We start from the raw sequence: 26,771 nt of genomic DNA on the forward strand, positions 1-26,771 counted from the left end.
TTGTCCTCATACTTGCCACCTGTCCACCTTCCCCCTGGGGATCTCCTTCCTGGGAGTGGTTCAATCCTCAGGATTCCCCCTCCCCTGGCGCTTTGAGGGTGCCCCAAGCTTCTCCACCCTCACACTCCCCCCCCCCCCCGGGGGTCCTGCCTGACTCTAGGGTGAATGCAGATTGCAGGCTGGCTCTGACTTCCAGAGGAGCTTCTGAGCTTTTCAAAGTTAAAGGGGAGGCAGGCTTGAGGGGAAAGATGCAGGGGTGAAGTGCAGGGACTCTCTACCCTGGGGACCACCTACACACACACTCACTACCTCCACTTTGCCCAGGAGAGGTACAGCTGGAACTCCAGACCCATGATTTCTGCCCACAATATATATTTTTTAAAAGATTTATTCATTCATTCATTCATTCATTCATTCATTCATTCATTCGAGACACAGAGATAGAAGCAGAGACATAGGCAGAGGGAGAAACAGACTCCCTATGGGGAGCCCGATGCAGGACTCTATCCCAGGACCCTGGGATCACATCCTGAGTCGAAGGCAGACCCTCAACCACTGAGCCACCCAGGTGCCCCTCTGCCCACAATATTATGTCCCTTGCAGCCTGTGCCCACAAGGAGACAGAAAGCACTGGAAAAAAATTTTTAGGTGGAGCCAGAAGCACAGATAGTCCCTTTGCACAGACCTCGGCCAAATGTGCACTTAAAAATGGTAAAGATGGTAAACGCTGTGTTAGGTTATTTTACCACAATTAGAAAACAATTAAAAAAAAAAAAAAAAGCAAAGGGACTTGAACTCAGGCCATTGGCCTGAGTCTGTGAGCTCATCTCTGTCTTATACTACATACCTAGAAGAAGCTCGATAAATATTTGTCGAAGGAATGAATGGGGAATGAGTAACTTCAGAAGCTTTCACACATGTCACTTTTCCCTCCACCCCCTGGCACCTCAGTGTCCCGTGTTACCCACAGCCCTGGACATGTGCGGTCCCCATGTGTGTCTTCGCAGTGGTGGGCTGTGAACACAGGTCTCCAGGAACGTGCTGCTGTCTCTCTACTTCCTCAGTTTCTCAGCCCTCCTTTGAGCACCTTCAGGGCAGCGCTGCCAGCCTGGTTGTGGGGAGGGGAGGCGGCTGGGCAGCTGGGCGGGAGGAAGCCGTGGACTGGCCACCTGGGGCTCTCGAATCTTCTCCACCCTCCTCACGTATTGTTTTCTTTCTGTACATCTCACCTTTTACGTGACTGTGACCAGAGGCAGTGTCTGAGAGATGACTCGAGCCTCTTTGGCGCAGACTTCCTTCCTAGATCTCAGTCTGGTGGGTAAGGAGGGCTGGTGGGATTCCATTTAGATCATGCCTCTGTGTTTTGTGGCATCTCAACTAAAGTTGGGGATCCAAGAGCCTATTTCTCTGAGCCTCACCCAGCTGTAGGAGTCGGTTTCTGGATACCAGGTAAGAGAGTCTCTTTTGCCATCACTGGTCAGAGTTTGGCCGACCCAACCCCAGGCCATGCCTCTGTGCCCGGTTCGAGCATTTCTCTCAATTGAACCCACACCAGCTCTCCCTCTGTCTTCATTCACTGCATCTGTTCCTTATGTGTCCCAGACATGGCACAATTCGAGAGAATTGGCCAGAGAGGTTCAGGGTTAGTCAGGTCTGGGTCAGCCTTGAACTTAGACCCTGGACAGGCCCAGAGGGATGGTCAGGGGGCTTGAGACCTAGCTGGTTTACAGGTGAGTGATGGGTGATCACAAGTCCAGACCCTCACCCCCTCCCCGGGGAGAGTAATATTTGGTCCGGAGGTGATCCCTCAGGTGGACGGACATCTCGAGGCAGGAGCAGATAGGAAGAGCGACCAGCAGCCTAGCAGCCCTGAGTGAAGCTGAGGTTGGGGCTCTGGGGTCTGGGCGGGGTGGGGATGAGCAAGTGTAGACAGGTCTCAGACTCAAGTGTTCTGGGCAGATTGATGAGGGTGAGATGGGGCCCAGGGTGATGTGGGGCCCAGGGCTCAGGGCTGGGCTATGCCTCAGAGACCCCCAGGAGGATGCAAAACACTCTTTAGAACTGGGCCACCAGGTCAGACAGAGCTCACACCACAGGGCATTAAGAGGTCTTTGCTAGAAGACTGTTAAGAAGTAGAAGGATGAGAAAGGGCCAATTCATGTAGCAGATTCTCTTATTTTGCATTCATTGTGAATAACCCAGAACTCCCAGTTTGGAGGCCAAAGCAAGCCCCAGCCCAGCAGACCCAACCACCTCTCAGTTATCCATCTGGTGGATTATTTGCAACTCCCTGCCTCTTTCTTCCCTGCAGTCGGAGGGAGCTCCACAGCAAGCTGAAACCCTTCCACCTGCCTCAGCTAGTCCTGTCTAGAAGATGGAGTCTGCCTCTGGCAGGGCAGCTGGATGTGGCTTTGACATTGACTGCATGGGGCCTGCTTGTCCCGTCCAGTCTGGACCCCAGGGCCCACCTGGGCTTGCTCTACTCCTCATTTTTCCCAGGGGCTGGTTCTGGCACCAACTGTCACCAAATGGTAAACAGCCCAGCACAACAACCCTCCTAAGAAGTTTATGATAAGAGACACCCCTGTGGGGAAGGAAGAAAAAAACCTAACAGGAAGCCAAGTGGGTAAACCGTTACTGGCATTGATGTGAGGGTTATGTCTCTCTGTCCTAGGCGAGAGACATTGTGCCTTTGACTGCCAGGCTGGTGTGGTGCGGAGTCACAGAGGAAAGATCTCCGTGCACCTGGGTGGGGGTGGGGAGGAGGGGCAGGAGTGGAGTCACCAAGTCAAGCCACTTCCTCTTATACTCCTCTGGGTCCTGCCAAGGTCCCACTACATGGTCACTTCTGAGAGGCCTCCTGAGAGGCAGGCAGTCGGGAGGCAGAGTGACCAGGGGCAGGGACCTTGAGGACAGGCAGGCTCACCGTGAGTTTGCTGAGCGTCCTTGGCAAGTCACCTGGCCCTCTTGAGTGCCCTTCTAAATGTACTCCTTGAACTATGTCGTGGGGATATGGAATGAAGTGATGGACGTAATTAATGCAGGTGAGGTGATTGCACCTGCCACATGGTGTGTGCCCAGTATAGGGTCCTTGTTATTCTCTCCCACCGTGGTGGACTGATGCGGGCAGCTGGAGACAGTCTGCTTGGTGTCTCTGGCAGGTCTGGAAACTGGGGGGAAAAAAACCTTCCTCAACCATCCAGAGCAGGGGTAGTAGGTCTCCCTGAGAAGTCCTCTATCCCCACCCTGAGTGCCATTTTATCAGAGAGAGAGAGAGAGGTAAAGAGAGACAGAGACAGAAAGATCTTAATCCTAGCTTACAAAAGATGAATCAAGCACTTTAAAAATATGTATTTTATTTATTTATTCATGAGAGACACAGAGAAAGAGGCAGAGACACAGGCAGAGGGAGAACCAGGCTCCCTGCTGGAAGCCTGATGCGGGACTCGATCCCAGGCCCCCCAGATCATGACCTGAGCAGAAGGCAGATGCTTAACCACTGAGCCATCCGGGAGCCCAAACACTTTTAATTCAATGAAACAAACATTGATTAAGCACCTAGTATGCACGGCCAGGAGCATGAAGAAAGATGGAAAAGTTGTGTGCGGGCGCACACACACGGTCCATGAACTCAACTGCTCACCGCCTGGTGGGGGCACTGGAAATTACAGGCTGTGATGGGGTCATGGAGACAGAGGAGGGCCATGCATTAGGGTGGGAAGGGGACAGGAGGGTCCCCAGCGCCGGGACCCTGCCGCGGAGTTCCATACCTGACCCAGACAGCAAGCTGGCCTCCCCTGGAGGTGAGGGAACGAAGTGCAGACCATTGACCCAGCTCTGGCCTGGGCAGCTGTGCAAAGCCAAGGAGGAAGGAGCTTCTAGGCCCCTCTCTCTCTCCCCCGCTCTGTACCCCTCCTGTCGTCCCTGGAGTCTGCCCACACTGCCTCCATCTCCTCTTCCTGCCCAAGCCTCATTTTGTCCCCCAGACTACAGGAGTATGCATCACTGGGGCAGAAGAAGTCGGGGGTGACAGTCTGTGGAGGGGTTGGAGCCAGCTGGGTCTCCCAATGCGGGGTCCCACCTCCTAGGAACTCTGAAGAGCTGTATCCAAGCACCTTGGCTGTGGCAACAGCACCCGCTCACCCATCCGTCCTCCATTCTGTCCCTTTGCCCTCTGGGACTCACCTCTAGGTACCTGCTGCCCCCCAACACCTCCTCCGGGTCCCCGGGATAGGCCCGACTCTCCTCATCCCCAACTCGGACTCTGACTGTCCTCTTTAGAAACACTGCCACCATCCACCCTGCCAGGAACTTGGAAATTATTCTGACTCATCCCTCCCTCTCACCCTCGGCTCCTGATCAGACATCCCGGGGTGGGGATGCCAGCTCCCAGGTGCACCCCCCATGAGGCTACAATTCACCATCTGTGTGGCCACCACCCCAGTCTCCTGGTCTCAGCTGCCATGGCCCACAATCTGGACACCCGTAGTGGCCACAGCATCGGCCCCACCTTCCATCCGTTCTCTGTACAGCAGCCAGAGCAACCGAAATGCCCATCAGGTCATATCTCTCCTTGCCGACAATGTGATAATGGCTTTCAATAAGATTTAAGATAAAATCTGAATTCTGGGGGCAACCCGGGGGGGCTCAGTGGTTTAGCGCCACCTTCAGTCCAGGGCCTGATCCTGGAGACCCAGGATTGAGTCCCGCGTTGGGCTGCCTGCATGGAGCCTGCTTCTCCCTCTGCCTGTGTCTCTGCCCCCACCCCCGCCATCTCTCATGAGTAAATAAATAAAATCCTTAAAAAAAATCTGAATTCTGTGCTATGGCCCCCAAGGGGGGGTCTCCATAGAGACCTGTGAAAAATCTACCCCTGTAGACTGGAGGCTCCATGAGGGGAGGATAGGGCCGTCTCTACTTGCTTCGCAATTCATAATGCCTGGCACAATCATGGGCACTCGGTAAGTATTTGTGGATCTAACCCATTTACTGACACGCTCACTCGTGCGCTCTGTCCACAGCTGTTCACCCAGGCCCTCCTCTGCCATGTCCCGCACTGGTTTGGGGAAACAGTGGTGGCAGGGGTGAATCACAGGCCTCTCCTTGGCCTGCTGGTGTGTCGAGACTGGTAAGTGGGTGACACAGAGTACCAAGTCCAGGTGATGCTGCTCTATCCACCAGAACTGCCCTTTCTCACCAGGCTGCAGCCATCTGGCCCTCCGTGAGTCAGGCCAGTACGAGGTTAGGGTCAGGAATCAGAAAGAATCAAGAGCTCGCCAGGGTTTCCAGAGGGAAATCCCAGACCTCTGCTAGAGCTTCCCCATACCCTTTTCATAGAACCCTGGCATGACCACCTTGCTGGGTGCCATCACCATGGCCATGATATCGGTGAAGAAGCCAAAGTTCATACAGGGCAGGTGATTTGTCTAAGGTCACATGGTAATAGCTGCAGGAGCCAGAAGGTATCAGGCATTTTCTGCATGCCATGCCTGGTTCTCAGCATTATTATATGTACTTTTTTTTTAAAAGATTTTATTTATTTATTCATGAGAGACACACACACACAGAGGCAGAGACACAGGCAGAGGGAGAAGCAGGCTCCAAGCAGGGAGCCTGACGTGGGATTCGATCCCAGGTCTCCAGGATCACGCTCTGGGCTGAAGGCGGCGCTAAACTGCTGAGCCACCCAGGCTTCCCAACTTTTTTTTTTTTTTTTTTTTTTAAGATTTTATTTATTTATTCATGAGAAACACAGAGAAAGAGGCAGAGGGAGAAACAGGTTCCCTGTAGGAAGCCCAATGCGGAACTCGATCCCAGGACCCTGGGATCACAACCTGAGCCAAAGGCAGGCACTCAACCAATGGGCCACCCCCGAGCCCCCTTACGTGTACTTTAATATGGAATGCTCATATACTAACCCTGGGAGGTACATAGGGTTATTTCTGGGCGGGTGGCTGGAAGCCTGATTTCACACAAGGTTGAACATGGCATCTCATGCAGTCCTTTCTGATGAAAACTCCATTGATACGTTTGGTTTTCATTGCAAGCTTCCGGGAGCCACTGGTGACATCTGTGGGCCTTCTCTGAGGCCCGTTCTGTGACAGGAGATGACCTGGTGCCAGAAAGAAAGAACTGGACTGGGAGTCACCAATCCTGAGTTCTAGGGAGGCCAAGACACAGGCTAGAGCCCTGGCAAACCAACTTCTGAGTCCCAGCCCTGGCCCCGGCTGGCGGGGTGGCCTTTGTCTCCATGGCCCTGTCCTTAACATGGAGACAGTAGCAATACTCACCCACCTGTGTTGTTGGATAATGATAACATACATGTTGTTGGGGGTTGGGGTAGGCCAATGAGCACAACTTCTTCCCCTTCCAAGCTCAGGACCAGATTGACACAGACACTCACAGGAGTTGGAGCCTCTCTGTAGGTGGCCGATTGAAAAGGAACATGCCCACAAGGGACTAGCTGGAACGGTCACTTCCTTCTCCAAACTCCACCAATCCGGCAAGTCCATTCTCCTCCCCAGGAGGGGGCGTACAGAAATGGGATGGGGAGCAGGAAGGGAATGTGGGCACCCCACTCCCAATGAAAACTTTAGGGGTGGGAGAGTAAGTGCTCCCCTGATATTTAGAGAGTGTCCAGCACTCAAGAAATAGTAGCTGTGATTATGATAATCCTATTTCCAGCTTTTCAGAGCTTCTTTGACCACCTGACTGAGTGGACGATATCATTCCTAAAACCCTTCCTACATGAACATGCACTGGTCCGAGGTAGTGATCCGAATGGGAGGAGAGGGGTGTCCCAGTACTTGCTCTTTCTTCTTGCCCTCTTGCTGAGGTCTGAATGTCTGTATCTCCCCTAAATTTGTGTGTTACATCGTAACCCCCTGTTTGTGGGCCATTGGAAGGTGATTAGGTTATGAGTGTAGAGTGCTCATGAATGGGATGAGTGTGCTCATAAAAGAGGCCCCAGAGAGATCCTTCGCCGCTTCCGCCCCGTGAGGACACATCAGGAAGAGAGCTATGAATCAAGAAGAGAGCTCTCACAGGACACCAAATCTGCCGGAGCCTTGATCTTGGACTTCCCAGCTTCCAGAACTGTGAGAAATAAGTTTCTGGTCTTTCTTTCTTTCTTTTTTTAGTTTCTGGTGTTTCTTTCTTTCTTTCTTTCTTTTTTTTTTTTTTTGTTTCTGGTGTTTCTAAGCCATTCGGTCTCTGGTATTTTTTGTAATAGTAGCCTGCGTGGCCTAAGACACCTTCCTTTCCAGAGCTGATAGGAGCAGCAAACTAAATCAGATCCGTGGGTGGTAAACACCTGTTAGACTGTCCTGCACTATTTCCTTGCTTCTTCTAATGGACCCAATTCTCTGGCCATCACAATTGGGTCAAGGGGTGGTCGTGTGATACTGTTGAGACCTATCACAGTCCTTCCCTGGGGCTTAAAAGTCTAGGGTGAGGAGAACAAAACTTCTTTTGTGTTCTGGTGGTGGAGCTGGTAGGAGTGAGTCTGAAGCTGCCAGTGGGAGAGAGGGGTCTGCAGTGAGAGCAAACCAGGCTGGCCCATGGAGACAGGCAGGGATAAGCAGCACATCCAGAGGCATGCTGGGTCCTGCCTCTAAAGGGTTGAAAGGCCAGTGCCTCCCCTGCCTGACCTACATTTAGGTCACTGGAGTTGATAAATTTTCCTTTATTTTTTTAATCCAAAAAGTTTTTTTTAAAAAGATTTCATGTATTTATTTTAAAGAGAGAGAGAGACAGAGAGTGCAAGGGAGAGCAAGCATGAGTAGGGGGAGGGGCAAAGGGAGAGGGAGAAGCAGACTACTCGCTGAGCAGGGATCCCCACACAGGGCTTGATCCCATGATGCTGGGATCATAACCTGAGCCATAGGCAGGTGCTTAACAGACTGAGCCACCCTGGCACCCCGATTTCCCATTTTTTAAAAAGATTTTATTTACCTATTTATTCATGAGAGACCCACAGAGAGAGAAGCAGAGACACAGGCAGAGGGAGAAGCAGGCTCCACGCAAGGAGCCCGATGTGGGACGTGATCCCGGGTCTCCAGGACCATGCTCTGGGCCAAAGAAAGGTGCTAAACTGCTGAGCCACCCAGGGATAACCCCCTCCCTGCTTTTTTTTTTTTTTTTTAAAGGTTTTATTTATTGATTTTCCATTTTGATTAAGCTTGTTCCATTTGGGTTCTGTCACTTGCATCCAAACATCCTACCTGCTCTCCCCTTGGGAAGTTCTGGAATTAAATGTCATGAGAACAGAGACTTTGCATTGTTCTCTGGTGTCACTTCAGTGTTTGTAATGATGCTGAGCTTATGGTAGCTCAAATAAACATTTGCTGAATGGATGGTTCCCTTTGCTATGGTGGCCCCATCAGGGCAGGGTCGTAGGTCCCGAGTGATGCCACCTGCCATGTTTAATCTCCTACCTCCCCTCCTCTCCCCGAGTTCTTGCCTCCTGTGGCCTGGCCCTGAGCTAGCATTCTGGCATGCAAAAATTAGTCCCAGCCCAAGCCTTGCCTTCCCAGAACTCGGATTCTGGGTGGGCCAGTGGGATGGAATTCATATGCCCACACGAGAAGTCAGATTATAAATGTACCCTTGAGGCACAGACCTAACATGTTGGGGCTTGGAGAGGGAGAGAATTTAAGGTGAGCTTCTAGACAAGTCTCTTCTGCTCTGTGGGCCAAAATCCCTGCCTCATGGACTTGGGCTTATAGTGAAAAGAGGCAAGATGAAGCTCGATCAGCTGGGAATACACTTCAGAGGAGTGAGGTCTCTGGAGGAGGCTTTGAGGGGAGGAGGTATCCAGTGGTGGAGATCCCGAGGCTGATCTGTATGTCCAGAAGCCCTGACACCCCATCCCTTCCTGGGGCTATCCCACATTCTAGGTCTTTCTGGAAGAGCAAGTTCTCCAATTCAGAAGGTTCAGGAAGCTGGAGATAAGGAAGATAAGCTACCTTCTGGCCCCTTGGTAGCTCCATGTGGATCTGGTCCCAGGTCTGTTTTGGCCATGCCCGCCCTGGCCACCCTCTTTGATTTGTTAGCTATGAGATTGTCAGAGGGTAAAATGAGGATCCCAGAATGTAAGTTTTCAGGAATTCATTACACACTTGACTATTTTTTTCTAACATCTACTAAATGTCCTTCATATTGGGCCCAAAGTTCTGGAGTGCTCTCTTCTTACAAAATATTCAGGGATGGGGCTGAGGAGGGGAATGTCCTGGGATTCCTATTGCAGTTGGCACAGGCCTGCAGGCAGGTGGGGAAGACCCAGGCTGGATCTGTGCAGGGTGGGAGGTGGGGAGCGGTGGAATGGAAATGGGTGATGAGGGTGGATGATGAGGGTGGGCTAGGGAGGTTGGGGTTCACATATCCCTGAAAACAGCCCTGGGCTAGAAGGCCGAGCTCCTGACTCTTTTACACAAGTTACTGCCTTTCTTGGAGGCATTTCTGTTCCATCATCCGTAAAATGGGCATGATTAGTGCTCTGCCAAGGATGGTGGCGAAGACAAAATGCATCACGGTGTGCGTGCTGGCATCTGGGATGGCGGTGGGCCCTAACGAGGGCTGGATCCGAGCAGCCGAATCTGTCTGACTCCCCCTGTGGAACCTGGAACAGAAGGCTGTTTTCCTGGCCAGGATTTCTCTGCCCACTTGGCCAGCGTTTCCTTCCCTGGTGTTTCTGGTGAAATTTTACAATTCACAACCATTTCTACTGCCTCCCTACTCGTGAAGCAGGACTTTGTTTGGTCCCTTCTGAGGACAGGGCCCTGATCCTGCCTCTCCTCCACATGGCCATGGGAGTGTGGGGGTCAGAGGCATAGGAGGTGCTCCCCACTGGAGTCTGACCAGCTGGCTCCCCATTGGCTATAACTTTGCCCTGGTTTACTCATCCAAAAAATGCGGAGAAGTCGGCCTCCCTGACATGAGAGTAAGATATGTGTAGATCAGGGCGATGGGAATGCTGGCGCAGGAAACAAATAGGAAGAACACTCGGAGGCTTTCCTGCTTTGCTTTGGCCCCTGAGCGCCATCAGCAGCGACTGCCACAGGCCCCCTAGGCAGCCCCACAACTAGAGATATTTGAGGGAAGGATCTAGAATTCCCATGCTTGGGAATCCCTGGGTGGCTCAGCGGTTTAGCACCGCCTTCAGCCTAGGGCCTGATCCTGAAACCTGGGATTGAGTCCCATGTTGGGCTCCCTGCATGGAGCCTGCTTCTCCCTCTGCCTGTGTCTCTGCCTCTCTCTCTGTGTCTCTATGAGTGGATAAATAAAGTCTTAAAAAAAAAAAAAAAAAGAATTCCCATGCTTATCTCAGAGGAGGCCAGTAGATCTGAAGTGAATGCCATAGCCCTTCTAGAGCCCCTATCCAGAAAGCCTGTCACATCAGGAGCTGCTTGAATTCCTGCAGTGTGACTGGGTGACTGAGCCCTGACTTCCCTCCCCAGCAGGAAATGACTGACCTGCCTGGCCATGTCGAGTGACATATAATCCATGCCTGTAGCAGGGAACCCCTAAGGGGTGAATATGAGGTTTTAGCCTCTTCCTACACCTGACAGAGAGGAGAATGAACGGTGGACATCATCCCACAGAGCCGTGGCGTGCCAAGGCGGTGAGCTACGTGAGTGGTCTGTGGTTCTTCTGGCTTTCGGGCAGTGGGGGGGATTTAATGACAATAATAAAATTGATCTGGAGTTTGCTTTGCTCTTTATTATCACTGCATGCTGGCAGTTGTGCATGATGTCAGTGGTAGAGCACTCCTCTGTACGGGGTAGGGCCAGTGCCCTCTCCCACTCCTTGCTGTGCTCTGGGGACAGGGCCCCAGGAGGCTGGCAGGTGGTGGTTCTTCAGCTCATGCTTGCTGTCCAGGGCTGGCCCCCCTTCCTGATTGGTTTGGCCCCACACAATGTGGAGATGGGAATGCACTTGGAGAGGTCAAGGGACACAAAGAAGTCAAAGTGACAGTTCTGAAGGCCAAGCCTTTCTCTGCTTAGAACTCTTCAGGACTTCCCCTAGTGATGTATGAGGGAGGCGGAGGGTTGAGGCCCTGCAGGTCCTTGCAGACTGAGGCAAGGGCTTTGGATTTTATTACAATCACAGTGGGAAGCTCTTGGAAGGTTCTAGGCAGAGGAGGGCCATGATCTGATTTATGTTTGGGGAGAATGGAATAATTCAGGAGGCTGAATGCAGGAAGGGCTCCAGTGAGACTTCGGGACAGCATTCTTTTTTTTTTCCTATCTACAAGGCTTTCCGAATGTCTGCTGTGTGCCAGGCTCTAGGCCAGCCACAGGGGTGGGGGTGTCAGCGTGAGTAAAGCAGAGAGGCCCCAGGGTTCAGAGAGTACACAGCCTGGCAGGGGAGACAGACATTAGTTCAATCCTCATACCAACATCGACAATGCTGACCAGTGCTGGAAAGAGGTTCAAGAGTTCTGGGGCATCAGGGAAGATCAAGAGGGGTTTTAACAGAGATCTCAGGACGCTGTGAGCTAATCAACTAGGTGTGAGAAAAGCAAGGTGGGAAAGTTGTCCAGGGGCCCGGAGGCCAGTGGGGACAAGGGAACTTGGGGAAGCTGAGATAGAGCCCATGTGGTTGGGAGTGAATGGACCAGGATGGCCATGTGCTGGCAGGGCCTTGGTGGGGCAGGTCCCTCCTGCCCCCCAGAAGTCACAGCAGACCAACTTCGGGAGCTCCTTCTTTATACTGGGAAGTTATCAAAGTACTTTAAACCAAAGGAAGGGGCCCTGATTGAAGTTGGTTTTCTTTTTCTGATCTTTTTTTTTATACACATAATTGACATGTACCATACAACATAACGATTCAATATTTTTATATATTGTGAACTGATCGCCACAGTAAGTCTAGTTAATATTCAGCACCATATTTAATAACAAATTTTTTTTAGATGAAAGTCTTTTTTTTTTTTGAGATTTTATTTATTCATGAGAGACATACAGAGAGAGGTAGAGACATAGGCAGAGGAAGAAGCAGGCTCCCTGTGGGAAGCCTGATTCAGGACTTGATCCCAGGACTCTGGAATCACAAACTGAGCTGAAGGCAGATGCTTAGCCACTGAGCCACTCAAACAACTCCCAATTTTTTTTCCTTGTAATGAAAACATGTAAAATCTACTCTCTCAGCATCTTTCAAATATACAATACAGTGTGGTTAACTGTGGTCCCCGTGCTGTACACTGCATCTCCAGGATTTATTTATTTTATGGCTGAGAGCTTATACGTTTAACTCCCCTGTCCCACTTCACCATCCCCCATATAGTCGTGTCTTACATCGTCATGTCAAGGAGAGCAAGGAAGCCAAAGCCAGGGTACCCAGCATGGGCCTGGCTGGGTCTAGCTAACCCACCAGAGTCACTGAAGCAGCAAATGGGGACTCAGACTGCTAGGCTCCAAATGGCACAACCGTGACGGCTGCGGGAAAGGTATGCCCCAGGGTGGCGTGTGGTTAGTCCAATAGGATCCGTGGGCACGGCTCCCCATTGGGCACCAGGGTGCGGCCCAGCCCTCTGGCATGAAGGCGCCAAGAAATACGAGTTGTTTCTTCTGCAGGCACAGTGACCGCAGCCTTTGGTCTTGATAAGTAGATTATGTTGATTCATGGACTTGAGCCTCAAGTCACAAAACCACAGTCTGGCTCAGGATATTTCACTGGGGAGTAAAGAGATAGCTGGTCAGGACATAGCCGTGAATCTTCCTAGTCTTAATCACGGGCAACTCTGTTGAGTTGGCGCTGGGTTTGCCTGGCCTGAGAGACGGTCGTTTTTCTGCTTGGCGTGTTGGGCGTGTGGAGGGCAGCTGGAAGCTGGGCTGGGCGGGGATGTGGAGAAGCTCCCAAGGAGCTCTGAGATATAATTGAGATATATTGAGAGGCGCCTGGGTGGCTCAGTGGTTGAGTGTCTGCCTTTGGCTCAGGGCACGATCCCGGGGTCCTGGGATCGAGTCCCGCATCAGGCTCCCCATAGGGAGCCTGCTTCTTTCTCTGCCTACATCTCTGCTTCTCTCTGTGTGTCTCTCATGAATAAATAAATAAAATCTTTAAAAAATAATTGAGATATAATTCACATACCATGCAACCCACCCATTTGAGCTGTACAATTTAATGTTTTTTAGTATACGGGGTTGTGTGACCATCACCAGAATTTTAGAACATTTTTAGCAGCCCCCCCCCAAAAAAAACCCCAACGCATTAGCAGTCACGCCCCCTTCCCTCCTCTGCCCCAGCCTGTAGCAACCAGTAATCTACCTTCTGTCTATAAATTTGCTTATTCTGGACATTTCATAAATGGGATCACAGCATATGTGGTTCTTTGTGGCTGGCTTCTTTTACTCAGCATCATGTTGTCAAGGTTCACCCGTGTTGTAGCGTGTATCCATACATCATTTCTTTGTACTGCTGGATAATAGCACGTCGTGTGGATAGGCCACATCTTATGCATTTATCACTGAACTGGCATTGGATTCTTGCCACTTTTTGGCGCAAATGATGCTGCTCTGAACATTTACGTGCACGTTCTCATGTGAACGGAGGCTTTCATTTCTCTTGGGTATCCACCTGGTTATGGAAGAGCTAGGTCACATGGTGACCCTATATTTCACTTTTTGGGGAGAGGCTGGATTGTTTTCCAAAGTAGCTGCACCGCTTTTCATTCCTACCAGAGAGGCAAGGGAGAGGTTCGGTCTCCACAGCCTTACCAGTACTCTTTAGTGTCTGTTTCTTTATTACAGCCAGCCTAGTGGTTGTGAAGTGACATCTGACAGTGGTTCTGATTTGCATTCCCCTAATCATTACATCGAACATCTTTTCATGTGCTTATTGGTCATTTGTATTTTTTTAGAGAAACTTAGATTCCGATCCCTTGCCCATTTATTTAACTGGCTCATTTGTCTTTTTATTATTGAGCTGTGAGGGTCTTTCATATACTCCAGATAAAGTTCCTTATCAGGTATATGGTTTGCCATATGTCAGGTGAACTGCTATGGTTCCTGGAGACCGTCCTCTGTTGGGTGGATCCCGCTTTTCTTGTCCTGACAGTGGAATTCCAATGAGTACATGTAGAAGGAGTGGCGGGCTTGAGAATCACCATTTGGCAGATGCCCGGGTAGAGATTGTTTCTGGTGAGAATGCTAAATGGGCGTTTAAATTGGTGGGCAGGTTGTATATGAAAAGGGACATTTCCAGTGTTAAAGTACCCTCCCCAGGGCATCCTTACTAAGGAGATAATAACAACTTTACACTGGAGGAACTTGGCACGCAGCATCTCAATCAAACAGTCAAAATTAGTATCAACCATATTGGGACGAGCTGACGTCATGTGCCACCTGCTCTGACGCACTGAGAAAGATACAACCCGTCTTTTGTGGCATTTTTACCCAAAATGCATACCCTGGATTAAATGGTAGGAGACATCAGAAAATACCCAGGAGAGGAGCATTCTAGAAAACAAGGGGCCAGTACAGACACAAAGGTATGGAGGTTGCGAAAGACAAAGGTGAGGAACTGTTCCAGATGAAAGGAGACCAGACATTTGTGACAGCTGAAGGCAGGGTGACCCAAGGTTGAATCCCAGACCAGAAAATAAAGACATTAGGGCAACTATCTGAGAAATGCAAATAAGGTGTGTGGGCTAGGTAGTAGTATTTCTCGATTTTATCCTTGTACCGTGTCCTCCGTTGACATTTAGAGATTCTGGATAGAGTAGATGGGGATTCTTGTGCCATTTTTGCAACTTCTTGGAAAGCCTGAAATTATTTCGAAATAAGAAGTTAACAAGAAGGGCAATAAAATCTTGCTTTCAAAACTCCTTTAGGTTCCTGTTGCCTAAGGGAAGAGGCCCAGTTTTCTAAGCTAGGCTGTCACCAACCTTGCTGGTTTTGCTCCAACCCACCTGGAGGGGATCTGTAGCTCTGGAGCATGCAGGGTGGGTCTGCCTGTTACCCTGAAGACAGTGGGGGTTAGGGGTGGTGGTCCTGGAAGGGTTTTGGCTGGGAAGGGCCATGGGTCCAAGTCAATGGCATCTGGATGGGTGGATTCGACTGGACATGGAGAAGCCAGGGGAGGAGAGAATTTGCAAAAGTCCAAAAGAGAGAGAATGGAGACAGAGAGGCTGGACTCCAGAAACATTTGGGAGGTGATGTGGGTAGGGTAGGACTTGGTGATGGGAATATGGCAGTGGGGGAGAACAAACAGGGGAAGCAAGGGTGACTTTAAATCCCTTGGATAACTGGAAGCCCAAGGGTAGAGTCCATCTGGGTGGCTGTCCAGTGCTCATGGTGTTTCATATTCGTTTCTACAGATGCTCTGTGCCTGGAAAGCTGACCACTGTGGATTGCAGCTCTCGGGCTCTCTCTAACTTCCAGGTATGTTCAGCCAATGAGAGAGCAGCGGGAGATTACAGGCCAGGCAGAGAGAGGTTGGGGTGTCTCCCCAGTGCCTGCTCTTCCAAGTGTGGCAGTGGCTGCATTCACCCCAAAAGGCAGCCATTAGCCACCTCCCCATCCCCCTTGGGCCCGCTGGTACCCTGCACCCAAGGGCTGTAGGCGATACCCCAAATCCTTCCATTGACTATGCTAGTTCAAGTTGGTTTCCCGTGACGGAGAGCCTAAAGCATATGACTAATGCAGCTGTTCAGCAGGATGGCAGGGTCCTGGTACAGATGGAGCTGCGTACTGTATGTACTGTCCCCGGGGGCTTGTGTTTTGGAGCTGAAAGTCTCCCTGGGCTGGACGCCGAGATTCAGGAGTCATCTGACGCCGTGGGGACCTGAAAGCTGTTGGGATGGGTGAGCTCTGGAAAGGGACAAAACTTGGTACCAAGAGCCAGTCTTCCTTCAAGGTACACGTTTCCCATGAGCACTGGCTTTTGTCGCACTAGATGCTGCAGCAGAGGTTCGCAGCCCTCACGGCACACTAGAATAATTATTATTTGTCTGAGAAAATACTAGTGCCCGGCGCCCCACTGCAGACTAGTTAAATCAGCCTCCTTGGAGGGGGCGTCCAGGCATCAGTATTTCATCAAACCTCCCAGGTGATTCTAACGTGCGGCCAATGTGTAGAGGAATCACCTGACCCTGATGCTTTTGAAGGGGTGCTGGTTCCAGGCTGGCATTGCAGGGGGTGCTGGGCACAGAGAAGACGCAGAAGGCACATCCTTTCTGCTCGAGGATCCAGAGCAGGTGAGGAGCCTCCCCAGCCTGAAACAGTAATCAGAGAACAATGCAAGGCAGCCTGTAATTAACTGCTACGCGCGTACTACTCTCCGTGCTCCGGAAGCTCCAAGCACGGGGACACCGAGAGGACTGGAGAACCTCCTAGGAGTCCCAAACGGTGCCCAGTGCCCAGGGCTTACCACACCTTGATTCTGCTGAGCTTGCGGGTGGTCACACTCTTCCTAACTGCAGAGTGCTGGACAGATGTGAGCGCACAGGGCACTGTCGGTGGTCATAGCACTTGACGGCAAAGGTCCTTCATAGGAGTGACCCAGGGACCTGCAGCCCTGCCTCCGGCCCACTTTCAGTAGGAAGTGATCACATCCACTGCCGCGTACGTGTAGGAGGCAGATCCAGCCAATTCTGCCTCTTGTCTCTGCTGCAGCGTCAGGGGTCCTGTGGCTTCCAGCGCCTCCAGACTCTAGATGCTGCCGTGGCTCCTGCCCCTACCTACCTTCCTCCCGTCCTTCCTCCTGGGGCTGAGGCTGATTAAACGTGGCCCTTGAAGGGAGATCCCCTTCCAGAGCTCCCAGTCTGCTAGGGAAGGGAGACCCAGCAACCAGCGATTACAGCGCAGCCTGAGAGACATACTGATAAGGATTCTGGTCCAGCTGCAACCCCCCCCCCCCATGGAACCCCCTCCAGGCCATATTTTCCATGTCTTTGGTGAAGCCCTATCTGGCTCCTCCACGTGGAGGGAGCTGCCCTTCATCTGTCCTTGTGCTTCCCTCTGCTCAGTATCTCCCCACCCGCTCTGCTGTGGTGAACCTGGGCTTGCCCCCCCCCCCCCCGCCCCCGACCCTGGACTCTGTGAGGTCTGCATCTGTACTCCATTCAATTCTGGGTCCCTGGAAGGCAAGAGGTGCCTGGCACTGGGTCGGGTGTGAGGGCAAGTCTGTCCCAAGGGTTGAAAATTCATCGTTTTAAGAACTGGCACCAAATTCTCCTTCGAAGCGCATCCTCCTTGTTTAAGAGAATTGATCAGCCTCTCCAGGGGAGGAAATGGGATTCCGGGGGCTGGACTGTTCTGCTCTGACAGTAGGCAGGATTTGAGGGGCACGAAGGAAAAGAGAGTAGACCAGGGCGGAAAAAAGCAGAGAGACATCCAGGGAGAAGGATTTTAATGAGGCTCCTGTAATTACAAAGCAGATCTTTCTGCCTCTCCAACTGTCAGTAAGACTTCTACTCACACGAATGCCTGGTGTGAGTGGGTTTGGGGAATGGAAACGAAGGAAAAAGACCTCCATGTCCGGGTGGCCAGAGAACTGAGGCATTTCGAGCAAGGAGCTGAGACCATCCAAACTGATGCTCAGCGGAGGCGGCACCGATGGGATGCGGCCCGTCTTGCCCCTGCCACAGATTCTGCAGACATCCTGAGGAAGGAGTTCATGTGCTTCCCATGCACAGGCTGGGGTGGGCTGGGGATCATTCTGGTGCAGCCTTGTGAGTCTCTGGTGACCGCCACCTGGAGGGGCCGAGACTTCCAGTACTTCGACTCCCATGCAGCCCGTGGTGGCCTGGCTGGTGCGGTAGAGAGGCCTGATGGCCTCTGAGTGGCTCCTCGGGAACTTCCCTGCCTGCCCATGTCAGGGGAGGAGGAATATGTCCCAAAGGGATGCACTTGACTTGTACTCAGTGCCGCTCAGGAAACTGCTCTTGCGGCCACGTGCGTCGACATCTGCACGACAAGCGTCTCCGGCAAACAAATGGAGAGGCTTAAATCTCCAAGATACAAATCAATGTGGGATAAAGGGGCCTTGAAGCCAGTCGGTAACTCCAGATTTATTTCCCGGGAAGTATTTTTCCACTGAATTCACTAAGAAACCCATGGTAGATGGAGCAGCAGATACTGACCAGCCTCATACATTCCCCTTGCATGGGTGCAAGCTGAATAGGTGATTGCTGGCCTGGGGTGGGGGGATGGCGGGGAGGGGTTCAGGGAGCGCTGGGCATGCCTACCAAGTCCCAAGGCCATCCTGTAACTGCTTTTCCCTCTCCCGACTTTCACAGAACCCAGAGACTTCTGGCTTCTCCCACCTACTTACTCAGTCACTCAGCAAATGTGAGCATTTATCTCTTGGATGCCCTGAGTGGACCAGATATGACCCTTGCCCTGGGGAGGGGGCGGGGCATCGTCACCCAGTAGGGACGCAGACAGGTGTGGCAATGGGCAGTTACCATCTGGTGTGGCCCCTGGGGGGCTCTGGGAGCACCGAGGAAGCACCTAACCCAGAAGGGTTGGGGCTGGAAGCTTCCAGAAAAAGGTAACGAGAAGCCGAGTCTTAAAGGATGACAAGGAGTTAACAGAAGTGGTTGGGGGGTGTGGATAGGCAGAGGCAGGAGCAGGGCAAAGGCCCAGAGGGGAGAGCCAGGCCTCATAGCCATGGAACAGGCCTCAAGATCCAAAGCAGCCTCTGCTCAGACTCTCTGAGAAAGACCGAATGTACCAGAGCCAGGAGTAGGGACCCAAATCCCACAGCAGAACTGCTGATCCCCCCTGGGGTCTGCCCCCCACCCTGGGTCATGTCCCTGCCCCTTGCTAGCCAGAGTGGATTCTGTACAGCACCTGCCTCCTGGGCCACTCCTGGCCCGTCCCAAGTCTGGCTGATGTGTCACCGATGGAGCTCAGGTCACATGATTAATTCGTTGCTGCGAGGGCGGCTGATGGGGGCCGGCTGGCTTTTGTGCGAGAAGAGGGAAGATGCAGAGTCATAAGGGGGGGATCTCCCTGGATGGGGGGGGAGGGTCCAGAGGCGCTGGGCAGGCAAAGGAATGGTGTGCGGGTGCTCTTCGAAGCAGGGGTGAGGGGGTGTGCTTGGTGAGGGGTTCCTCTGCCCTTTGCTAACAGAGCACTCTGGCAAGAGCACCCCAAGGCTGGCCACAGGCCTCACTACTTCCTGTTCTTTTATTTATCCTTTTGCTCATTCATTCAGCCCATGACAGTTCTCGTGTTCTGGGGGGCCCTATGCCGTGTATAGGGCCCCTGGGCTGAGTCATTTCCTGTGGTGCATGTGTCCCACTCCCTACCCCAGGAGCTCACTGTCTGGTGGAGGAGACCAAGGTGGTAGGCCTGAGCCTCTGATGCCAGGCAGAGTGACCCCTGTGTCAGATGCGATCTGGGTAGCGGCCACCTTTATTGTGCGGTGACTTTGTGGAGGGTGGAATTTGCAGTGGGCACAGAGTACCCATAGTCTTGGATGTGTTCGACTGATGGGCTTCGAAAGCATGAAACTCCAGGCCGGGGCCTGGAAGGGGGAGCACAGTATGTACGGGGACCAGTCTGGAAGCTTAATAGGTCCTGGTGGACAGGAAACAGGTGGCTTGCCACATGTCAGCCACTCTCAGTAAGGAGGAGTTGAGACTTTATGGCCAAAGCAAAGAGCATGCAGTGATGAAATGGGATAGGGCCTCCGGTTGAGGCTGAAGAGCCGCTTGGCCATCTGGGCAACGGGATGGGGGCACATCGCAGAATCTGGGTGGGCCACGGGTGGGATTCAGGGGAGGTGGATTTTGGCAGAATTCCCTTACTGCATTAGGGGCTGGATGGTGAGGCTGGGCCCACACCCACCCCAGGGCTCTACCACCAGCCCTGGGAACCAAGTGGGCTCTGTAGCAATACTTGTGACCCAAGGTGGGGAATGTGGGGTCTGGGTCCTGGCACTGTGTCTTCCAGGTGTTTGAGGTTCCACTTCAAAGAGTGACATGGGATGAGGCAAGAGAGAGCCTTCTGTAAACTGTGAAGGGCCGTGTTCAACTATGAAGGGTTCCTGGGCTCCAGGCCTGGGCCTGTGTGGTGTGACTGGGCCCAGTGGCCCTCCCAGGTCATAGGGTCCCCCCAAACCATGAGAGAGATGATTCAGGAGGGAGACAGGGTCAGCCAAGGCTGATACTGTATTTTATAAACTACCACTGTCAGCCAACCACGGTGCTTTCCACGGGAGCAGGAGAAGCCTGGTTCAGGCTGGATGTCCTCATTAACAGATGTGAAGGAGTCAGTGCTGGGGAGGTGCTGGGGAGAACACCCAGGTCAGGAGGCCGTTAGGTCAAGGGGCCACATTTTCCTCTTTTGGGGACAGTTCTGAGAGAGAAGGAGCCTGGGTGGTGACTCAGTTACAGTGACCTCAAGAGGTCCATCCTGGAAAGCCCTGGCTGCCCCTTAGATGAGCATAGCACTTCCCCTTCACGTTTCTCTCCTGTCTGGAGGGGGTGGAGGGGTCACCTTGTTTTGTGATCTTTCTCCCTCCAGGGACTAACCCAAGAGGATGGAGGAAAGGCATCCAGAACAGTGCTGCTCTGGATGCCAGGGTGGCTTCCAGGTACCTTTGTAAAGGGGGCACCTGTCTGCTCAAGGCACAAAGCCACCTGGCACCGTGTGTCCCTCCTTCAAGAGTCTGAAGACTTCCTCTGTGGCTTTGCATGTGGGGTGGCAGGCAAACCAGGGAAGGAGGAGCCTAGGACAAAAGGCCCTGAGGGAAGCAAGGTCTCCCCAAGGCTTAGGAACCCTAGCTTTGCTCCAGAGCAGGTGACCCCAGGCCCACATCACTGCGCTGGCCACATGGGAGGTTCCAGACACCAGAGGCCACAGGCTGTGTGTCCCAGAGGACTAGGAGAAGCCCTGCACAAAGCTCTGAGAGTGTTTACCACCTTGTGTGAGAACTTCTAAGCTCTTCTCTAAACACACTTTATCTCCATCCCCAGCCTAGGGGGCCCCTGTGGCCCTGTCCCTGCCTCCAGGAACACTTCCCTCCTTGGGGCAGGGCAATGAGTCCTGAGGTTGTCTTGCTGTCTCTCCAGGGGGTGTTCCACCTCCATCAGCCTTTCTTTTTCTTTCTCTTTCTCTTTGTTGTCATAGTGACAGCTGTTGACCTGCCTTGGCGGCCCAGGCAGCGTGTGTACCAGAAATCACAAATTCCACGGAGGAAGTGTGCAGGGTCATGAGGGAAGGGAGAGTGTGCAGGCACTCTATCCAGGGCCACCGCGAGTGTTCGGGAGAACCCTCCACCACCCACCCTGCACACCCTCTGCTCCTGTGTGGGGAAGCAGGTGCACAGGGCCTGGGGGACCTGCCTCTTGTTTTTTCTTTCTGCAAGGGGTGCCATGATTTGTTTCCTCTTACCCCTTCCAAGCTTTGGGGTTCTCATCTAGAAGATGGTAGCTTCTCTCTGGAGAAGGACCCACGTCGTAGAACTTAATTATTCCTGCTCACGCATTGTTCGTTGTCTCCTGAGCCTGGAATAAAATGTTTGCCATGGCTTTTTATTGAAATAGCTACAACTGGGCAGCCCCGGTGGCTCATTGGTTTAGCGCTGCCTTCAGCGCAGGGTGTGATCCTGGAGACCTGGGATCGAGTCCCACGTTGGGCTCCCTGTGTGGAGCCTGCTTCTCCCTCTGCCTGTGCCTCTCTCTGCCTGTGTCTCTGCCTCTCTCTCTCTCTCTCTGTTTCTCGAATAAATAAATAAAATCTTAAAAAAAAAAAAAGAAATAGCTACACCTATGGACTTCCATCCAACTGCCCCTCCATGAGACGTGCGTATCTTCCTCCATGGTAGGTGACCTGGTGACGAACAGGCATGACATCTGCAGCGGAACCCCTGGGCGTCACCAGCTCTGTGACTTCGGAGATACCACTTCACCCCTGGGGCCCGTGTCTCCTCTGTGTGGCAGGGCTGATGTCACTCACCTGGTGGGGGCTGAAGAGCGGGGTGATGAGAGGCACCGTGTGCCCGAGTCTCTGGCTCACATCCGGGCGAGCTTCCTGGCTCGTGATGGAGGGACGTGGGTCCTCACATCCCCCTCCTCCAGGAGGCCATGGCAGGATGCGGCCCCCAGCCCTGCCCCACCGGGGGAGCCCTGGGCACCTTCCCCAGGGAGGTGGAGGCGGGCTTCTCTCAGCCCCTCAAGAGAGCAGCAGCCATTCCTGCGAGTCAGAGGAGTTGAGAGAAACCGTGGAACCGAAATAGCTCTTTTCCATAAACAAAGCTGCTTTTCGTTGGGGGAAATGTAAACAGGCAGATGCACGCGGAGCTGGTGCCATCCGGCAGCGCAGCGGGGGGCGACGGCGGGAGGCCGGCCTGGTCTCGGGCCCTCACCGAGCCCAGCGGACCCAGCGCCCACGCAGCCCCGGGCCTGGCCGCCCTCCCCGGGCTCCGCCGCCCCCGGTGCGCCCGTTCCCGCGGGCTGGGGCGTCCCCTGCGGCCGGTGCGGCGCCGAGGGGGGAGGGACCTCTGGGCCCGGGGCCTGGGCTGCGCGGCCGTGGCTGCCCGCTCGGCCTCCCAGCCCCGCTGCGGAACCTGGGCCCCTTCCCGGCTCCTTGTCCTGGGCTCCCGGTGCGTTCAGCGGCTTCATGTCTGGTCATCCCGGCCTGGGAATGGGTGAATCAGCCTCAGATGCCGGCAGCGCGTTACCCTGGGAGGGACATGTCAATGCAAGAGGGCTTCCTGGTGAGGCGTCATGGGGCAGGGCGAGGGAGAGAGAGCAAGGCGGGCGGGGGGTGAGAGGGTGTCCCAGCTGGTCTGTCTCCACTCGGGGCACAGGGGCTGCTGCCTCGGGGGTGTGGAGCCCCCACAGAGACCCCTTGGCTGGGCTCCAGCAAGTCCTGACGGCTTCGGGGGAATGGGGCCGTTTCTGGGTTCGCAGCTGCGACTTTACCGAGACCACAGACCCGCTTTGGGCGAGGCGCCGGTGGTCCAGCCTCAGATCTACTGAGCTGCCCCCAGGAAGATGGTCTGTCAAAGAACCACAGAGAGTTCTAGAGCCAGATGGAACCTGGACCATCATGCTGAAAACACCATACAGTACCTCCCCTGCACCTGTCCTGGGCTGTGTGTGAGACACGGGATTGTATCCCGCTACGGATGAGAAGATGTGGCCTGGGGCAGTGAGGGACCGACTCCAAGAGGTAGAGCTAGAAGCCCGCCCCATGGCTGGCTGGCCTCAGGGGTGGTTCTCCATTATGCCATGTGCCTGTCTCTTCTCCGGAGAAACTGAGGCCACTGCTTCCTTTTGCAGGAATGGAAACAGAAGCCCCAGGATGCTAAATAACTTCCCCAAGATGATGGAGCAAGAGGAGGGGTGGAGCCGGGACTGCCGACGTGCCTGCCAAGCCCAAGGCCAGGCTTCTGCTATTCACGGCTGCTCGCTTCGTTCTGGGGCAAGGGCAGTCTGAGACCTGGGAGGCCAGGCAGGCACCTGGGAGGAAGCGGGGCTGGGGTGCTGGGGAGGCAGTGGTTGGGTGGCTTCCGCCTGCCCGGGGAGCAGAGCACGGCTGCCACTGGCCCTGCCCTATGGGCACAGTGTGTCCCTTCATCTGTAAATGGGATGATGATGGTACCTGCCTGCCTGCCATGGCGGACAGGCGTGAGCACCGAGTGAGACTCAGGCCCCAGTCAGAGGAAACTGTCTCCCTGCCCAGCCTTTGTATGTCTGAGGCTGGTGACAAAGGGCACTTGGAAAACAGCCTCTGGCAGAGGGGATGTGACAGCCTTGCGGACAGGTCCCTGCCCCAGGAAGGGCATTGAATGCCCGGTTGAGCCCTGGCAGCTGCACTAACTATAAAGTAGTTGGGGGGGACTGGGACAGAGGCTTGGGGCCTGCAGGAAGGGGGTGGGACTTGCCTGCAGCCTTGGCAGGTGGTGGGGGTGGGGAACCTGCAGGGGCACCCAGGAGGGAGGTATGGCCTGGAGCGGGGGAGCGCGTGGGCAGAACCGTGGAGGGACAGGTATGGGCCCTGTCGAGGAGTCTGTGGGTGCTGGCCGACCCTCTAGGGGACCCGAATGAAGGCCCTGAGAGACCACGGGGCAGGGTGGGGGCGGGGAGGGGGAAGAGGAGGTGGGCCAGGAGGTGGGGTCAGTGGGGAGAAGCCTCTCTGGGCAGGAAGGAGCTTTAATCCAGGAGGCGGAGCCAAGAACGACATAAAACCATTTTCTTGATTCATCTCCAACTGACTCCAGAAGGTTCGATGAGAGCAGAGGATGAGTCCCTGCTGGTGGAGGGATGTGGGACCCGCTGGGGGCCTGTAGGGGCTGACTCCCACCAAGACCCCAAAGTCTCCTGTGAATCCACCCCCACCCCTGTGGCCTGTCCCTGTTCTCCCCGCATGGAACCCAATCCTGTGATGGCATCTGCTTGCAAATATCCTTGGGCTCACGCTTCCAGTGGCTCATTCTGGCCATCGTCCCCATCTGGCCACAGTCCAGCTTCTTGGTCACGCTCGGTACCTCCTGCCTTCCTGTACCCTCCCCTGGAACTCTCTACTCACTTCTTGCAGCCAGATGGAACCTAGAAAAAGAGCGCAAAGCTGCGTGGTGTGCTTAGGACTCCCACAGTCAAAGACCTTCTGTGGTTCCCCAGTGTCCACTCAAGGGAATCCATGTTCCTGGGGCTCCACGGCCTCAGGCCCCAGCCTTGACCAGGTCTGCGTGTTCCCCACGTGGCCTGTGGCCTGTTGTCCCAAACCTAGGCTCCTACTCTTAGACCCCACACTCCTCCCTGAGTGCTGGCCAGATCCCCAGCCAGGACCCTCCTTCCCAGGACTCTTTGCAGATGTGTGTTGGGGGTCGTGGTCATGGGGGGGAGGGGAAGGTCAGGGGGAGGGGAGGGTTGGTTCTCAGCCTGGACATAGCTCGGCCTGGCCCTAGTTGGCTTTGGGAGTCCCTGATCACACATCCTTTTGGCTTTGCCAACTCGGGGCAGTGACTCAGGCTTGCCCCATACAGCTGGCGGCAGGGACCTCAGTACTGTTTCCAGCCACAGCAGTCCCCATACGGGTGGCCACCGCCTCCAAGCTGCAGCTGGCCCTAGGCTACCTTCAACTCTCCACTTGGCCTCTAACAGGATGGTTGGGGTTCCGACGAAATCTTGGATGGGGGCTGAGCTGGATCAAGGATTCCCAGTACAAGTCCTGACTCCCGTCTGCTGAAGAGAGGCTGGCGGGTCCCTGAAGCCTCCCCCACGGTCCTTTGGAGAAGCCACCATGACGGGAGGGTGGCCGTCCAGGGGTGTTGAGCTGTACCTCTGAGGACCCACCCGCTTACCAACCCCCAGGGTAGTGGGAACATGGTCGGGGCCATGATTCACCACTGCTGCTTCCATGAGGTCATCTGTGGCCTCCTTCCCGCACGGGGCCGGGCTCGGTGGGGGCCAGCCCAGTGGGATGGGGCAGCTGGTCCTCCCCTCTCCCTCTCCCTGGCATGCAGGAGGGGAAGGCAGGAAGGCGGGCAATCTATCTCTGCTACCATCTAATTACCCCGAGAGGTAATTGCTCTGGGTTTTCTCTGACACCTTGAGATTTCTCTCCAGGGCCTTCCACGGTGGAGCCAAAATAACCCTAAGGAGGCTGCAGGCCCCAAGACAGTGCCTATTGCTAAACCCCAACAACTCCTCGTCAGCCCCGCCGCGACGTGCCTGAGCTTTGAGACAGCGTGAGTTTATGACAGGTCCCATTATGTCTCTTGCACAAGCACCGAGTGTTGAAATACCCAACGGATGATGACAGTGTTGAAATAACCTGTCGTCTCAGCACTTTCTCCGTCATTAGCCAGATGTTCCAGCCCTCAGAAGCGTTTGCAGCCTTTGCAGGGAGGGAAGGGGCCGGGATGGAGGCTGCTGGGGCCTGGGTGGGAGGACGGGGCTGGGGGCCTGGAGTCCCTGGGAGAGCAGGGCAGGGGCTGGTTCAGCCTTGGAGGAATGTGGGACCGGGCAGAGGGGCAGACGTGGGGGGCCTCCTGCAGGAGGAGGAGAGGCTGGCCTCCACTGTCCCAGAGTCCCATAATCACTGCGGGAGGACTCCGTGTGCTCAGCCCACTAGGGCTGCTTGGGGAGGAGTCTCTGTCGGGGCCCACGGGGAGCCGGGCTTATGGGCGCTACTTTTCTCTGAGTGCAGCTCAGAGAGGGCGAAGTGCTGTCCTGAGCGAGACACCCCCACTCCCCGCCAGGAAAAGAGGAAGCCTCGTCTTGAGTCCAGCTAGTGCCCCCATCATGCCCTCTCCCGCCCCCAGCCCTACAGTGGCCTTTGGGAAGCTGCACTTTAGGCAGAGGGGGAGCTAACGGCGGGGCAAGCTGGCCAGGCCTGGCACCCACTGATGGATGATCACCTGCTGGAGAGGTTTCCAGAATCAGGCTCCCTGCCTGGGTTTGGATCCCAGCTCCATTCCTGCCACCTCTCTGGGCTTTGGGGATCTTCGTCCAATAGATCCACCCGTGTTTGTTTTATATGTATCTGCATGTTGCACACCTGGAGGAACGCACTTTCTGCTTTTTTCTGTCAAATAATGTAAGATCCCTTGATAAGCATAAGGCCTTGTCACTGGGGGTGTCCAAGCCTGGGGAGGGACAGCCACCAACCATGGAGGGGACTGCAGCATTAGTGGGTGGTGGACGAGAGGCTGAGCAACAACATCTGTTGTTGATTTTCAGAATTAAGTGGAGGAGTTTGCAGCTAATAACTGAGCCCCAAAGGGGCTATGGCTGCCAAGAGGGTACAAATCGGAGGTGACAGTTTCTATCTTCAGTGCCTTCCTGTTTCTCCTGCTTTTGAAGCCTA

The 26,771-nt window shown here is 54.1% G+C and overlaps 1 long non-coding RNA gene across 4 annotated transcripts; it reads left to right on the forward strand.

Annotated features, from left to right (window-relative positions):
- The first annotated feature begins 6,945 nt into the window (after nt 1-6,945).
- On the forward strand, nt 6,946-23,815 carry LOC112646384 (uncharacterized). Of its 4 annotated transcripts, none has more exons than XR_007411115.1 (3): nt 6,946-7,097; nt 15,320-15,383; nt 23,240-23,815. It is a non-coding gene; the product is annotated as an uncharacterized LOC112646384 (long non-coding RNA). The 4 variants fall into 4 exon arrangements; XR_007411112.1 differs by lacking the exon at nt 6,946-7,097 and adding an exon at nt 10,464-10,630; XR_007411113.1 differs by lacking the exon at nt 6,946-7,097 and adding an exon at nt 14,836-14,944.
- Nucleotides 23,816-26,771: the final 2,956 nt, after the last annotated feature.

This window comes from Canis lupus, chromosome 6 (genome assembly GCF_003254725.2).
Source record: "Canis lupus dingo isolate Sandy chromosome 6, ASM325472v2, whole genome shotgun sequence".
Taxonomy (NCBI): domain Eukaryota; kingdom Metazoa; phylum Chordata; class Mammalia; order Carnivora; family Canidae; genus Canis; species Canis lupus.